The following is a 16,576-nucleotide window of genomic DNA, read 5'->3' as shown; positions in this document are numbered from 1 at the left end:
GCCAATCAACCTAACCCACACATCTTTGGACTGTGGCAGGAAACCGGAGCACCCGGAGGAAACCCACGCAGACACGAGGAGAATGTGCAAACTCCACACAGACAGTGACCCAAGCTGGGAATCGAACTCAGGTCCCTCGAGCGGTGAAGCAGCAGTGCTAACCACTGTGCTACCATACCTTGACTAATAAACAAACTTTACTTTGGAATGAGGAGCAAAGGATTTCAACTATTCAGCCAGGCTGGCTAACTGAAAATAAAATTCAACTTTCAGCTTCTTTCCTGTCCCTGAATTAAATTTTAATTGATATTAAATAATGAAATGTGGGGGATGGAATTTTAATTCAGTCTGCAATTCTGGTCTACACAAACAGACTACTTGAGTTAGAAAAAGTTTTAGAGGACCAGAAGGCATGAGCGCAAGTGACATGAGCACAGAACTAAGTTAGCTGTTCAGAGCTACTACTTCACAAATAATTGGTGACTTCAGACACATTTACGGTGCGAATTTTCTACAAGCATTGGAAGAGTTCCTGAGTGATTGCAAGATAGAGATTTTAAAGACGCATTTGCAACTTGTTTGATCACCTTTGGAGATCAGTTAATTTCCCAGAATGTTTCGAAATTGATCATCATGCTATGTTTTTTGATGCCCCCAACACATTGCCACCACTCACCAATTGTGCAAAATGTACAGGAGTTATGTTAGGAAAGGCTTAAATGGACCAGCGGAACCTTTCCTGTGTCTGGTGCTCATACTTTTGAGTGTATTTTTATGCCCATGGAGACCACTAACTTAAAAACAAACCTTGCCAAGCAAACCCAATGGAATAAACCTATGGAAAAGATTTCACTTTTTATAACTTTCACTATATCAAACCAAAATCAACATGAAACATGAAATAGGCACATTTTATTCACTAGAAACTACAAATTGCAGTTTAAGCAGATGAAGATAGATCTCACACCCATAAGACATAGTAGACTTAGACCACTCGGCCCATCGAGTCTGCTCCGCCATTCAATCATGGCTGATATTTTTCTGATCCCCATTCTCCTGTCTTTTCCCCATAACCCCTGATCCCCTTATCAATCAAGACCCTATCTTGGTCTTAAAGACACTCAATGACCTGGCCTCCACAGCCTTCTGCAGCAAGGAGTTCCACAGATTCACCATTCTCTGGCTGAAGAAATTCCTCCTGATCTATTTTAAAGGATCATACCTTTAAGCCTGAGGTTGTGTCCTCTGGTTCTAGTTTTTCCTACTAGTGGAAATATCCTCTCCACATCCACTCTATCCAGGCTTCACAGTATCCTGCAAGTTTCAATAAGATCCCCCCTCATCCTTCTAAACTCCGAGTCCAGACCCAGAGTCCTCAACTGTTCCTTATACGACAAGCTCTTCATTCTAGGGACCATTCTTGTGAAACTCCTCTGGACCCTTTCCAAGGCCAGCACATCCTTCCTTAGATATGGGGCCCAAAACTGCTCACAATACTCCAAATGGGATCTGACCAGAGCCTTATACAGCTTCAGAAGTACATCCCTGCTCTTGTATTCTAGCCCTCTTGACATGAATGCTAACATTGCATTTGCCTTCCCAACTGCCAACTGAACCTGCACGTTAACCTTGAGGATCTTGAACAAGGACTGCCAAGTCCCTTTGCACTTCTGATTTCCAAAGCATTTTCCCCATTTAGAAAATAGTCTATGCCTCCATTCCTCCTTCCAAAGTGCATAACCTCACACTTTTCCACATTGTATTCCATCTGCCACTTTTGCCCACTCTCTTAACCTGTCCAAGTCCTTCTGCAGTCTCCCGCTTCCTCAATACTACCTGTCCCTCTACATATCTACAAACTTAGCAACAGTGCCTTCAGTTCCTTCCTCCAAATCGTTAATGCATATTGTGAAAAGTTGTGGTCCCAGCACTGACTCCCGAGGCACACCACTAGTCACCAACTGCCATCCTGAGAAAAACCCCTTCATCCCCACTCTGCCTTCTGCCAGTCAACCAATCCTCTATCCATGCTAGGATCACTTACCACCATGGGCATTACTTATTTAACAGTCTCCAATGCGGCACCTTGTCAAAGGCCTTCTGGAAATCTAAAAAAAATAAAGATTCCAGAAAAATGCCTGGAATTAAGAATCTACTGATGACCAGGAAACTATTGTCAATCATTAGAAAAGCCTGGTTGACTAATGCCCTTTGGGAAGGAAATCTGCCATCCTCATATGATCTGACCTACATGATTCCAGAGCCACAGCAATGTGGTTGACTCTCAACTGGCTTGGGCAACTAGGGATGGACAACAAATGCTGGCCAGCAACGCCCATGTCCCATGAATGAGTCAAAGAAAAGATTTTTCAACTGGACTTTGTAATCCAAAAGGAAAACACACAATGCTCTCAATCAGCCTCTGTTTTCCTAGCAATTTGAAGTCACAGTCAGATTTCCCCAGAAGTCCGACGACACGGCCAGGAGTCCCAAGTTACCACCCACCTTCCTCAAACTTTAAGGTTTGGTTTCTCTTTCCATTAGCGACTGTCTCAAAAACAAAATGCAAGCTTTGTAACCGAAGTCAGTGCAGACAACAACACGCACACATCGCCATCACTGCACATCCCATACTCCCAAACACCAGATTTCACATGTACATTAGCATCTGGCACATTAACACAACACAGCCATGGCACTAGTTTGATCCAGCCTTAGGCAGTGAATTTCTGGTCTCAATAATGACATTTTTACAAAATCAAATATAAGCTGTGCTCAGAGTATTCACAATGTGGGGCCCAGTGCATTGAGGAGAAAGAAAGAAGCTTACATACAATTCTTAAAACTTCCTATTTTTTTTCTATTTGGCAAGCTGAAATATACTGTATTACAAAGCAGAATCAGTTTTATGCCTCAATAAACCAGCAGGAATCTGCAATGACTGTAGTCAACTTCCTTAAACCAACACCTTCCAAACAGGTTCAGATCAAGAATTTTTGTAATAACGCAAGTGCTCAGTAATTTGCTCATTTAGTACAATTTCTCTTCTACATCATCCACAACCCAAGAGATTGAGACACCCACTCTAAATTTATGCTGCCCTCAAATCAGCTACTGGAAAATGCAAAAACATTGCGCACTGCCACTCTAAAGCCAACTGTGCACAAAGAAATTAGCACCTCTTGATCACATCATTGTAACACTAAAGACTGGTAACTTTTAACAATTGAAGATGCAAACACTCACTACTTCATAGCATAGCATACTAGCATTCCTGTGAGCTGTATGTACCACGAAACCACTACTAATATTCTTGACCACTTCTTTTAATCTCCAATTTCCCCTTTCGGTGAAAAGACAATGAATCACAGGATCCTCCACAGCTTCTGGTAGCTGGTTTAATTCCACACTGCCAAAATTGTCTCGGCCGTTTGGCTAAGATCAAGTCTAGTTATGCGGATGCTGCACTTGGTTGAGGTCACTGGGTTGCATTTAAGCTTCACTTTCATATGAAGCAATTTTTAAAAGCGGCATCTCGGCCTTTTGGCTAAGATGCAAATGAGATCAAGCCTTGGAGGAGGAAACCTCCACCTACTCCAATCAGCTTGGCTCATGTAGATCAGGCCCAACAGGGTAAAGGATTGCATACCCTGTCTTGTCAGCTTGGATCGGAAATGTCTCAACTTGTTGAGACTCTGAATTGGACTTGATTTGATTGAATTGGAAAAGTATTTTAAAAAATGATCAAGCTAGCAACTGGAGCAGCGATGCCAGTCATACCAGAGGCCATGATGGTAGGGAAAGAACAAAGACATTACCAAGTCTCCAGGATGTCATAAAACCTAACTGATTTACTAAGGTGCTTCAGACAAGAGAAGCTGTCAATACTGCCTAGCCTGGATCACATTAGTTCACATTACGTGACTGACTCAATACCTCCCTAAATCACAAATCATTGCTTCCTATTGCCATCAGCTTAGTGACTGGAAATGGGCAATAAATGTGACTGTCAGCACTGCACATATCCAGAACACCCCCCCCCCCCCCCCCCCCCAAAGATATAATGCCAAATACAACTGGTGAGCTACCAGTTTATATGGCCCAAGTTCAAGAACTGGTACGTACAGACAAAGCAACCCCCCCCCCCCCCCCAACTCCCTTTAACCACAGTAATACGAAACATGCTTAACTGCATAAATTAGATCTGCTATGCTAGTGCACCCATGACAAAAGTTAACCTTCTGGAATCAGCTCTCTGCCCAATTGCCTATTACACTGTATTGCTTGGGTGTAGCATTGTGTCCGTATGAAGACAGCACTGAAAGGACATTCATTGTTAAATCCAACTTTCAAACAACTGGCCACCTGAACTACAACAATCGCATGCTCCTCTTTTCACTGCAATATAATTCTGCCAAAGCCAGTCCATTAAATTTGGAGCATTTTCCATATGGATGCATCAGGATCCATTGCTGATTTCATGTTCGAGTCATTTAAAAAAAAAAGGACAATTTTTTCTCAAATATAAAAACCCCAGATGATTTGGCTGAGGGTTTATTGGAGGGAGGCAGGAACATTTCTAATGGCTGCAATTATACACCATTAAAAACTGAACCCAGAAAGACCGACACCCAACTGATCTCCTCTAACAGCCTCAGATCATATCATTACACAGCTGGGTGAGTCAAGAGCACCGCAGCTGGTTCTGGTATCAGGCTTTGTCCAAGACTTCATGTTTTTAAAATCAAATGACAAAAAGGGAAGGGCATCGACAGATGGTCCGACATTGCTCAGTACAACTCAACCATAGTTTCAGAAGTTTCAGTTTCTTGTTCACAACAGAAGCCACGAGCAAAATGGCGACCAGGCTCAAGTCATTATGTGAAAGGATGAAGAGGAAATTCTTTCCAGCTGAAATATTGCAGTTTAATTAATTATGTGAATATTTAAACAGCACTATTAGTAAAGCAAAGCTACACATACTGATGTAAAAGAAAACAAAAAGATTGCCACTGAACATTGATGCTGTCCAATCTACGCTGTTGACAGATTACTGAAGGGCAATTGACCAAAGGAACCCCAGGATGAGGATGGGTTCGGCAGGCTGGAGTTCCCACTTACCATTGTTATCCAGTTCTAATCCTGAAAAGTGCATGTATGAACAGAGTACAGCATGAACCATGATACCCAGCTGACTATGTGAATCAACTATTCTCAACCAAGATGACCACTTATGCAAGGAACTGGAGGGTCATCATTATCCACTGATCTGTACTTCCCTATGATTCAATAGCTTCAGGCATTTAAAAACATTATGACATTTTTAACAGTGGGCCAAAAGAAGTCTCTCTGGACTCTGACTTGAATCTAGCCAAACTGATCCTATTGGCCATTACCATCCTCCAATGGGTTAAAGGATCCATCATACAAAGTTGATCCCAAATGATAACTTCACCTGACAGGCCAGGGAGGCAGATGTGTGCATCTAATTGCACAAATAATTGCACTCAGAGGTCTATTAGCATAGGGAGCTTCACTCTGTCCATGTTGTGTCTGTGAGCGTTGATACGTTATCTGAAAAGGTGGCCACTCCACACCCAAATAACATCTTTCACATCAAACATGCAAGGAATGGGGGTGCAGTAAGAAGTGGAATCTATGTTTTCTGCATAACATTTGTTAGAACAAATTATATTAAGCACCAATAAAATGGAAGTCCTGTAATACACACAGAGGGAATCCTGCAAACCTTCATCTCAATTCAAGTTTACAAAATGTCTGATCACATGGTTTCTGACTAAGCAACTTTCTGAAGTTTATCATTCAAAGCCAATCCTCATATACTTGAGGCAGGAGTCATCAGATCTAAAATAAGACATGTTGCTACAATTTGAAATCAAGTTAGATCAGGTCATGGAATGCATGAGGAAATTAGACATATCAGTTGAACAAGAATCACATTCCTCCCTGCCCTTAAACCATACCTGGGACATGCTCATGATTTCCACTTCCTGGTATGATATACCAGGAGTTATATTTTTAAAAAGTCTCATTTATCAATTAATCCAACTTATTTTCAGCGAGAAAGACAACACCCAAAATTAGAAGTGCAATAATATCCAGAGGAATCCTATTAAACCTTTCCACTTGGGTTTCATATTCCAGATATAACATGCAGAAAATTGGGGTTTAATCTCATGACTAAATGGTCCACAAGGTGGCTGAAGGCCTTTTAAATGCTATACCCCAATTTAAGAGAAATAAATGTTATCATTCCTTCTCACCCCACCTTACAGGAGTCTGAAATCATTCAGCTAATTTTCAACCATTGTGCTTCCACATTAGTAACATTGCGCCATGAAAGAGAAATTAAATTTTTAAAAATTCACAAATAGTGAGGGCAAACAAAGCGAATAGTTACAAAAAAGATATAGGCTGACATTCTCTGGCCATTCACGCCCCACTGCCGGCGAGAATGGAGAATTTGGCGCTGGGCCAAATCCCCACTCAATGTAGCAGGACAGGAGACTCACAGCTGCAGGCAAGGTTGGAGAGCAGAAACAAACTAGGAGCAGGAGTAGGCCATTCAGCCCTTCGAGCCTGCTCCGCCATTCATTATGATCATGGCTGATCATCAAATTCAATATCTTGATCTCCCTTCTCCACCCCACCCTTCCCTCTGGTCCAAAGTCATGTGCTCAGTACTAATGCAGCAGGAACACAAGTCTTTAGTTGCTACAAGTATAAATATTTTTCTCAAACATTTTTTGAATGGCTCACTCAAGAATGACATAGTGCTGTTTAAATCTAGAGTTAAAGGGAAAAGAAGAGGCTATGCTTTTACTTCTGTTGGTTTTAGGAATTCCACCCGTCTCCCATTTTGGTAAATTTATGTCACATGCATATTTCTAAAAAGCAACACGCGAGCTATGTACTCCTACACATACACAAATCACAACCACTTTATAATTAGGCAACAATTTTAAGTATCCAGCACATAAGTTAAAATAAAGGGAAGCACTTTAGCTTCATTCTCTGTTCCCTTTAACAAAGCTGAGGGAAAAGGAGCTGGGGGCAGGGACAACATCAACCTCAACTTCAGCAGCAGTTGAAAAAGCATCATTTGAAATTACAGGATCACCAAACAGGGTGGCCATTTGATCGATCATGTCACTACCAGCTCTTTGAAAGAGCTATTACTGTTACCCCAATTACTCCCTCTTTGTCCATAGTCCTGCAAAGCTGCCTTTCATGTGCATATTGAAATAAATTACCAAATCTGCTTCCACCAACCTCTCAGGCTATGCATTCCAAATCATAACACTGCATGAAAAACAACATCTCTCTGCTCTTTGGTTCATTTGTCAATTATCCTAGTGTCCTATGGTTTCTGATCCTCCTGCTAGTGGAACCAATTTCTCACCATCAATCTCCCTCAAATTTGAACCTCTATTAAGACTCTCTTTAGGCTTCTCCAAGCACAACAATCTTCACTTCAGTAATCCCTCTGAAAATCTGAAGTTCCTGATTCTGGACACCATTCTCAAATGCAGCCCAAAAATTACTTGCCTGTTCAACCCATTGCACAAAACACACCTTAAACCAAAAATGCAAGAAAGCAGGTTTATAAAATACAACTAAACTTAGGTGACCTATACTCAAGAGCTGAGTGAAGAACCCAATCAACCTGTCTCAAGGCTAGTGGACAAGAAAATATCTGTCAGTCTGGATATCATGCCTCCCTGCACCCTACAAAACAAGTCAAATGAAAAGCTCCTCATCCTTGAAAACGTCTAATGGATTCTGTTTTAATTCCCCACCCACAAAGTTAGCATTTTGTGCTGTCCCTCAGTTTTTGGGTTAGAACAGTTGACACCTGCAGTCGCAGACTGAGCAATTTTGACCCCTCATTATGACTACTTACTCATTACCAACTAGAGACTGGCCTTTGCTGCATTTTTCAAATACATTTTGCAAATAAAAGACATGCTAGAGATATCCAAGTAAAGTTAAAGGTTAAAGTTAATTTATTAGTCACAAGTAAGGCTTACACTGCAATGAAGTTACTGTGAAATTCCCCTGGTCGCCACACTCTGGCACCTGTTCGGGTCAATGCACCTAACCCTCATGTCTTTCGGACTGTGGAAGGAAACCAGAGCACCCGGAGGAAACCCACGCAGACACGGAGAACGTGAAAACTCCACACAGACAGTGACCCAAGCTGGGAATCAAACCCGGGTTCCTGGCACTGTGAGGCAATCCCAGGTCCCTGGTGGTGTGAGGCAACAGTGCTAACCATTGTACCACCGTGCCACCCTGTAAAGGCGTTTAGTTATATACGCACATATATAGACATTCACACTAAAAAGAAAATACTTTATATGGATGTGGCATTGACGCAGCCTCAGGCCAATCTTTAAGGAATATACTTGCCAAACATTCCCCTTGTATGTAAAGTTTGACGGAGCCTGCCCCACTGCTTTAGAGTTTAGCCTGTCAGCCATTCAAGATTTACAAATATTCACACTCCACAGTATTAATGCCAGCTCATATTTGTACACACTAGCTTCATAGAACTAAATTTGAAGTTTAGTTGCAACACAGAAACTGCTGCATTAGTATATATAAAGGATTAAAAGCTGCTAAAACCCAAACCATTCAAAATCATTTGAGATTGAAACACTTAAGGTCTTAAAGAAATCCATTGGCACATTTGGGTTCTTTGCAGACCTGGGTAACAAAATGCACAAACTACAGTAACAAATTGATACGACTACATTGTGGTAGTGAATTACACACATTGACCACCCTCTGGGAGAAGAAATTTCTCCTCATCAGTTCTAAAAGGTTTATCCCTTATCCTCAAACTATGGCCCCTAATTCTGGACTCCCCCCACCATTGGTAACATTCTTTCTGAATCTATCCTGTCTAACCCTTTTTTTTAAAAAAAACCCTGTTAGAATTTTATACGTTTCTATGAAATCCCCTCTCACTCTTCTAAACTCCAATGAATACAATCCTAACCGACTTTGTCTCTCCTATGACAGACCTACCTTCCCAGGAATCTGCCTGGTAAACCTTCACTGTACTCCCTCTATGGCAAGGACATCCTTCCTGAGATAAGGACACCAAAACTGCACACAATACTGCAGGTGTGGCCTCACCAACACTCTATACAATTGCAGCAAAACATCGCTATTCCCAAACTCAAATCCTCTTGCTATGAAGGCCAACATACCATTTACCTTCTTTACTGCCTACTCTACCTGCCCACTTACTTTCAGCGACTGATGCATGAGGACTCCAAGGTCTGAGTATCCACCTCTCTAAATTTACACTCATTCAAGTAATGTCTTCCTTTTATTGCTCCCAAAGTGGATAACCTCACATTCATCCACATTACATCTGCCATGCAGATGGCCCCACACACAGCCTGTCCAAATCACACTGAAGCATCTCTGAATCCTCTTCACAGCTCATCCTTCCGCCCAACTTTGTTTCATCTGCAAACATGGAGATAATACATTCAATTCCCTCTTCCAAATCATTAATATCTAAAGTGAACAGTTGGGGTCCTAGCACAGATCCCTGTGGAACCACACCAGTCACTGACTGCCAATCAGAAAAAGACCCATTTATGCCAACTGTTTCCTATCTGCTAACCAGCTTTCTATCCATCCCAGGACACTACCTGAAATCCCATGTGCTTTAACTTAACACAGTAGTTATGAGACACCTTGTTGAAAGCCTTCTGAAAGTCTAAATAAACCACATCCACTGGAAATCCTCAGTCAACTCTACTGGTTGCATTCTCAAAAAATTCCAAGAGATTTGTCGAGCATGATTTCCCTTTTGTAAATCCATGCTGACTTTGTTTGATTATACTACTGCCTTCGAAATGTCGAGTTATGAAATTCTTGATAATACTCCAGCAACTTCCCCAGTACCAATGTTAGGCTCACTGGTCTACAGTTCACTTCTTCCTCTGTACCTCCCTTTTTGAATAGTGGGCTTACATTAGCTACTCTCCAATCTGTAGGAACTGTTTGAGTCTAAAATATTTTGGAAAATAACCACCATCAGATTTACTATTTCCAGGGCCACTTCCTTTAAGTACTCTGGGATGAAAATTATCAGGACCTGGAGATTTATCCACCTTCAATCCTGTCAATTTTCCCAAAACCATTAAACAATTTTGATGTTTAACTATTGCCAGTTACTGTGCTCTCTTCCTATATCTCTAGGACTATTCTTCAGCAAACTAACCGGAGCAATGGGTTACAATATTTTCAGTACAAGTTTGACCATCACCCAATTTACTCAAACAATACTTACACAGAATGCACAATTGTGTTTCCTTGTTTTTGTTTCATTTTGCAGACTGGAAAGGGAATTGTGGCTCTTTGCTCACTCAGTGGCCCACACAAGGTCAAACACCTTGGAAATAGAGAAATGGGTAATTCTACAACCGATGGGGCATTTTTTCCCCCCCTGGAATTACAGACAAGAACCAACACATTTGCAAAATTTGGTTCAAGGAGGATGTCTACAGATACAAACTCTTTGAAATGTCACTGCAAAAGCCATTCATTCTACATTTTGAACAGCATCACCTAATCTGTGGTGACATCTTCACAGTTTTACTTAATCAGACTGTTCCCACCACCACATGTAAAAACATCCCAATTTACAGCACAAAATGTTATTCTTACAAACTGAGCTTCAACTCAGCAACTTTATCCTGCTTTGTAAGATACCTGGTATACTACTTAGTACTCTGGAGTGGTTACCTCTCAAGGCCTCAGAAAAATCCACTAACCCATATAAAAATCGCTGGCAAAAGGGACCTTGCTGATCCAAGTGATGAATATTAGAACCATAGAAAATTACAGCTCAGAAACAGGCCTTTTGGCCCTTCTTGCATTCACTCTATCTATACCCATCAAAATCTTATACACCTCTATCAAATCTCCCCTCAATCTTCTACGCTCCAGGGAATAAAGTCCCAACCTATTCAATATTGTCTTTAATGTGTGGAGACATTTTTAAGAAAGGCAAGCTTAAGCTCAACATTAAAAGCAGGATCCCAAGAGTGGGCTGAGATTCAAGAATAGTAATTAGTACAAAGATAACAGAGAAAAAGGGAAGGCAGGGTGGGAGGCTAACCAGTAGTTGAATTGTTAAAAAGGTTGATTACTTTTGACTGCAACAAAAACCCAGTTATCAACAAAACTAATGCTTTGCACTGTGCCCCGGATTTGTTTCGCAATAAAAACTCTATTTAAGTAGCTGACTCAGTACATGATTCACATTTGTTGTTGTTGTGCAGAAACCTTTTTAAAATAGACAGTTTGAAAGTCAAATTTTTTTGTAGAAGAAAAGCAGTTTCGAGGCTGCAACAGTATTTTTTTAAAAAACCAGGAACAATGAACCATCCAAGCTGCCCAGCAACTGGAATCCAATCCCAAACCCTCCATTCCCTGGACTGTGGATTTTAAAAGTTCGTCACCATCAGGGTTTGATTCTCCCTGTTAAGTTCTGGGTGACGTGGGATTTTAAGGGGGGAGGATTGCAGGGTGGGGGGAGGAGGATTGCAGGGTGGGGGTGGGGGTGGGGGTGGGAGGAGGATTGCGGGGTGGGGTGGGGGGGGGAGGAGGATTGCGGGGTGGGGTGGGGGGGGAGGAGGATTGCGGGGTGGGGTGGGGGGGGAGGAGGATTGCGGGGTGGGGTGGGGTGGGGTGGGGTGGGGTGGGGTGGGGTGGGGGGGGGGGAGGATTGCGGGGTGGGGTGGAGGGGGAGGAGGATTGCGGGGTGGGGTGGGGTGGGGTGGGGGGGGGGGGAGGAGGATTGCGGGGTGGGGTGGGGGGGGGAGGAGGATTGCGGGGTGGGGTGGGGGGGGGGAGGAGGATTGCGGGGTGGGGTGGGGTGGGGGGGGAGGAGGATTGCGGGGTGGGGTGGGGTGGGGGGGGAGGAGGATTGCGGGGTGGGGGTGGGGGGGGAGGAGGATTGCGGGGTGGGGGTGGGGGGGGAGGAGGATTGCGGGGTGGGGGTGGGGGGGGAGGAGGATTGCGGGGTGGGGGTGGGGGGGGAGGAGGATTGCGGGGTGGGGGTGGGGGGGGAGGAGGATTGCGGGGTGGGGGTGGGGGGGGAGGAGGATTGCGGGGTGGGGGTGGGGGGGGAGGAGGATTGCGGGGTGGGGGTGGGGGGGGAGGAGGATTGCGGGGTGGGGGGGGAGGAGGATTGCGGGGTGGGGGGGGAGGAGGATTGCGGGGTGGGGGGGGAGGAGGATTGCGGGGTGGGGGGGGAGGAGGATTGCGGGGTGGGGGGGGAGGAGGATTGCGGGGTGGGGGGGGAGGAGGATTGCGGGGTGGGGGGGGAGGAGGATTGCGGGGTGGGGGGGGAGGAGGATTGCGGGGTGGGGGGGGAGGAGGATTGCGGGGTGGGGGTGGGGGGGGAGGAGGATTGCGGGGTGGGGGTGGGGGGGGAGGAGGATTGCGGGGTGGGGGTGGGGGGGGAGGAGGATTGCGGGGTGGGGGTGGGGGGGGAGGAGGATTGCGGGGTGGGGGTGGGGGGGGAGGAGGATTGCGGGGTGGGGGTGGGGGGGGAGGAGGATTGCGGGGTGGGGGTGGGGGGGGAGGAGGATTGCGGGGTGGGGGGGGAGGAGGATTGCGGGGTGGGGGGGGAGGAGGATTGCGGGGTGGGGGTGGGGGGGGAGGAGGATTGCGGGGTGGGGGTGGGGGGGGAGGAGGATTGCGGGGTGGGGGTGGGGGGGGAGGAGGATTGCGGGGTGGGGGTGGGGGGGGAGGAGGATTGCGGGGTGGGGGTGGGGGGGGGAGGAGGATTGCGGGGTGGGGGTGGGGGGGGAGGAGGATTGCGGGGTGGGGGTGGGGGGGGGAGGAGGATTGCGGGGTGGGGGTGGGGGGGGGAGGAGGATTGCGGGGTGGGGGTGGGGGGGAGGAGGATTGCGGGGTGGGGGTGGGGGGGGAGGAGGATTGCGGGGTGGGGGTGGGGGGGGAGGAGGATTGCGGGGTGGGGGTGGGGGGGGAGGAGGATTGCGGGGTGGGGGTGGGGGGGAGGAGGATTGCGGGGTGGGGGTGGGGGGGGAGGAGGAATCCGGGGTGGGGGTGGGGGGGGAGGAGGATTGCGGGGTGGGGGTGGGGGGGGAGGAGGATTGCGGGGTGGGGGGGGGAGGAGGATTGCGGGGTGGGGGGGGGAGGAGGATTGCGGGGTGGGGGTGGGGGGAGGAGGATTGCGGGGTGGGGGGGGGAGGAGGATTGCGGGGTGGGGGGGAGGAGGATTGCGGGGTGGGGGGGAGGAGGATTGCGGGGTGGGGGGGAGGAGGATTGCGGGGTGGGGGGGAGGAGGATTGCGGGGTGGGGGGGAGGAGGATTGCGGGGTGGGGGGGGGGAGGAGGATTGCAGGGTGGGGGGGGAGGAGGATTGCAGGGTGGGGGGGGAGGAGGATTGCAGGGTGGGGGGGAGGAGGATTGCAGGGTGGGGGGGAGGAGGATTGCAGGGTGGGGGGGGAGGGGGAGGAGGATTGCAGGGTGGGGGGGGAGGGGGAGGAGGATTGCAGGGTGGGGGGGGAGGGGGAGGAGGATTGCAGGGTGGAGGGGGAGGAGGATTGCAGGGTGGGGGGGGAGGGGGAGGAGGATTGCAGGGTGGGGGGGGAGGGGGAGGAGGATTGCAGGGTGGGGGGGGGGGGAGGAGGATTGCAGGGTGGGGGGGGGGGGAGGAGGATTGCAGGGTGGGGGGGGGGGGAGGAGGATTGCAGGGTGGGGGGGGGGGGAGGAGGATTGCAGGGTGGGGGGGGGGGGAGGAGGATTGCAGGGTGGGGGGGGGGGGGAGGAGGATTGCAGGGTGGGGGGGGGGGAGGAGGATTGCAGGGTGGGGGGGGGGAGGAGGATTGCAGGGTGGGGTGGGGGGGGGGGGAGGAGGATTGCAGGGTGGGGGGGGGGAGGAGGATTGCAGGGTGGGGGGGGGGGAGGAGGATTGCAGGGTGGGGGGGGGGGGAGGAGGATTGCAGGGTGGGGGGGGGGGAGGAGGATTGCAGGGTGGGGGGGGGGGAGGAGGATTGCAGGGTGGGGGGGGGGAGGAGGATTGCAGGGTGGGGGGGGGGGAGGAGGATTGCAGGGTGGGGGGGGGGAGGAGGATTGCAGGGTGGGGGGGGGGGAGGAGGATTGCAGGGTGGGGGGGGAGGAGGATTGCAGGGTGGGGGGGGGGGAGGAGGATTGCAGGGTGGGGGGGGGGGGAGGAGGATTGCAGGGTGGGGGGGGGGGGAGGAGGATTGCAGGGTGGGGGGGGGGGGGGGGAGGAGGATTGCAGGGTGGGGGGGGGGGAGGAGGATTGCAGGGTGGGGGGGGGGAGGAGGATTGCAGGGTGGGGGGGGGAGGAGGATTGCAGGGTGGGGGGGGGGGAGGAGGATTGCAGGGTGGGGGGGGGGAGGAGGATTGCAGGGTGGGGGGGGGGGAGGAGGATTGCAGGGTGGGGGGGGGGAGGAGGATTGCAGGGGGGGGGAGGAGGATTGCAGGGGGGGGGGAGGAGGATTGCAGGGTGGGGGGGGGGAGGAGGATTGCAGGGTGGGGGGGGGGGAGGAGGATTGCAGGGTGGGGGGGGGGGAGGAGGATTGCAGGGTGGGGGGGGGGGAGGAGGATTGCAGGGGGGGGGGGAGGAGGATTGCAGGGTGGGGGGGGGAGGAGGATTGCAGGGTGGGGGGGGGGGGGGGAGGAGGATTGCAGGGTGGGGGGGGGGGGAGGAGGAGGATTGCAGGGTGGGGGGGGGGGGAGGAGGATTGCAGGGTGGGGGGGGGGGAGGAGGATTGCAGGGTGGGGTGGGGGGGGGGGAGGAGGATTGCAGGGTGGGGTGGGGGGGGGGGAGGAGGATTGCAGGGTGGGGGGGGGGGGGAGGAGGATTGCAGGGTGGGGGGGGGGGGGAGGAGGATTGCAGGGTGGGGGGGGGGGGGAGGAGGATTGCAGGGTGGGGGGGGGGGGAGGAGGATTGCAGGGTGGGGTGGGGGAGGAGGATTGCAGGGTGGGGGGGGGGGAGGAGGATTGCAGGGTGGGGGGGGGAGGAGGATTGCAGGGTGGGGGGGGGGGGGGAGGAGGATTGCAGGGTGGGGGGGGGGGGGAGGAGGATTGCAGGGTGGGGGGGGGGGGGGGAGGAGGATTGCAGGGTGGGGGGGGGGGAGGAGGATTGCAGGGTGGGGGGGGGGGGAGGAGGATTGCAGGGTGGGGGGGGGGGGGGGAGGAGGATTGCAGGGTGGGGGGGGGGGGGAGAGGAGGATTGCAGGGTGGGGGGGGGGGGGGAGAGGAGGATTGCAGGGTGGGGGGGGGGGGAGGAGGATTGCAGGGTGGGGGGGTGGGGGGGTGGGGGCGGGTGGGGGGAGGATTCTCGGGGGTGGGGGGCTGGCGTTTGGCAGGGTGGGAATGCCCGATTCTGCTGCCAGATAAACTTGGCCCGACTCTGCCAGCCGGACACAGGCGAATAAAATTTACCTCAGAACTGACTCACCGCCCGCCCCCATTTCCCCACCCACAGAGCAGCTACTCACTCGGCAGGGATGCAGATCAGAAGCCAAGCGGCCAATATATCTCTCCTCTGGACTCTTGACTTCACTTCTCTCCCCAACTTCACTTCAGACTGGGGATGGGAGAAACTCCAGGCCCCAAACCTCGGCCTCCACTTCCGCTTTCACATCGCCCATCCCCCCACGCCTACTTCCGATCCTGCGTGGTGGGCGGGGATTCGGAGGGCGGGACGGGGCCGGAAGTCGGCTCCTGCCTGATTGACGTCGCTATCCACCAATCGGCAGTCGGGCAGGGCGGACGGTACACGCAGCGGGTGAGGTGAGGCCGGCCCGCCAATGGCGCAGCCGCGCCAAGCCCGGCCACCGGCCAATGGCAGCGGCGCTGGGAGGGGCATGCCGGGAGTTGTAGTCCAGTGGCGGTACACTACAATACCCAGAGGGCGCAGCGAGCGGAGCTGGCCGATTTCTGGTGGAAGTCAGGGCTGATTGACAGGGCAGTCAGCTGTGAGTTTAGGAACCCTTGTCCAGTATTGCAGAGTATCTGAGGGTAATTTGGAAGAATAACGCTTTTAATTACCCAGGTGCAAATATATGCATATGTACATATAAATATGTCTTACTAAAATCCATGTATATGACATCAACTGTCCTACCTTCATCAACACACTTAGTTACCTCCTCAAAAAATTCAATCAAATTTGTGAGGCACGACTTGCCCTTCACGAATCCGTGCTGACTATCCTGGATTAATCTGCATCTTTCTAAATGGTCGTAAATCCCATCCCCAAGGACCTTTTCCATCAATTTACCAACCACCGAAGTAAGACTAACCGGTCTATAATTACCAGGGTCATTTCTATTCCCTTCCTTAAACAGAGGAACAACATTCGCCACTCTCCAGTCCTCTGGCACATTCCCCGTGGACAGTGAGGACCCAAAGATCAAAGCCAAAGGCTCTGCAATCTCATCCCTTGCCTCCCAAAGAATCCTAGGATATATTTCATCAGGCCCAGGGGACTTATCGACCTTCAGTTTATTCAAAACTGCCAG

General features: G+C 49.9%; 1 protein-coding gene across 1 annotated transcript in view; it reads right to left on the bottom strand.

The window, feature by feature from the left end:
• LOC144500706 (ras-related protein Rab-5C) overlaps positions 1-15,741 on the bottom strand; it is a 49,931-nt gene extending 34,190 nt beyond the window's left edge. Inside the window, exon 1 of the mRNA XM_078224039.1 lies at positions 15,551-15,741. The gene's annotated coding sequence lies outside the window, so the exon portion shown is untranslated. The remainder of the gene's footprint in view (positions 1-15,550) is intronic.
• Positions 15,742-16,576: the final 835 nt, after the last annotated feature.

The sequence above is a fragment of the Mustelus asterias genome, chromosome 11 (assembly GCF_964213995.1).
Source record: "Mustelus asterias chromosome 11, sMusAst1.hap1.1, whole genome shotgun sequence".
Classification (NCBI taxonomy): Eukaryota; Metazoa; Chordata; class Chondrichthyes; order Carcharhiniformes; family Triakidae; genus Mustelus; species Mustelus asterias.
This window is presented reverse-complemented; position numbering and strand designations above follow the sequence as displayed.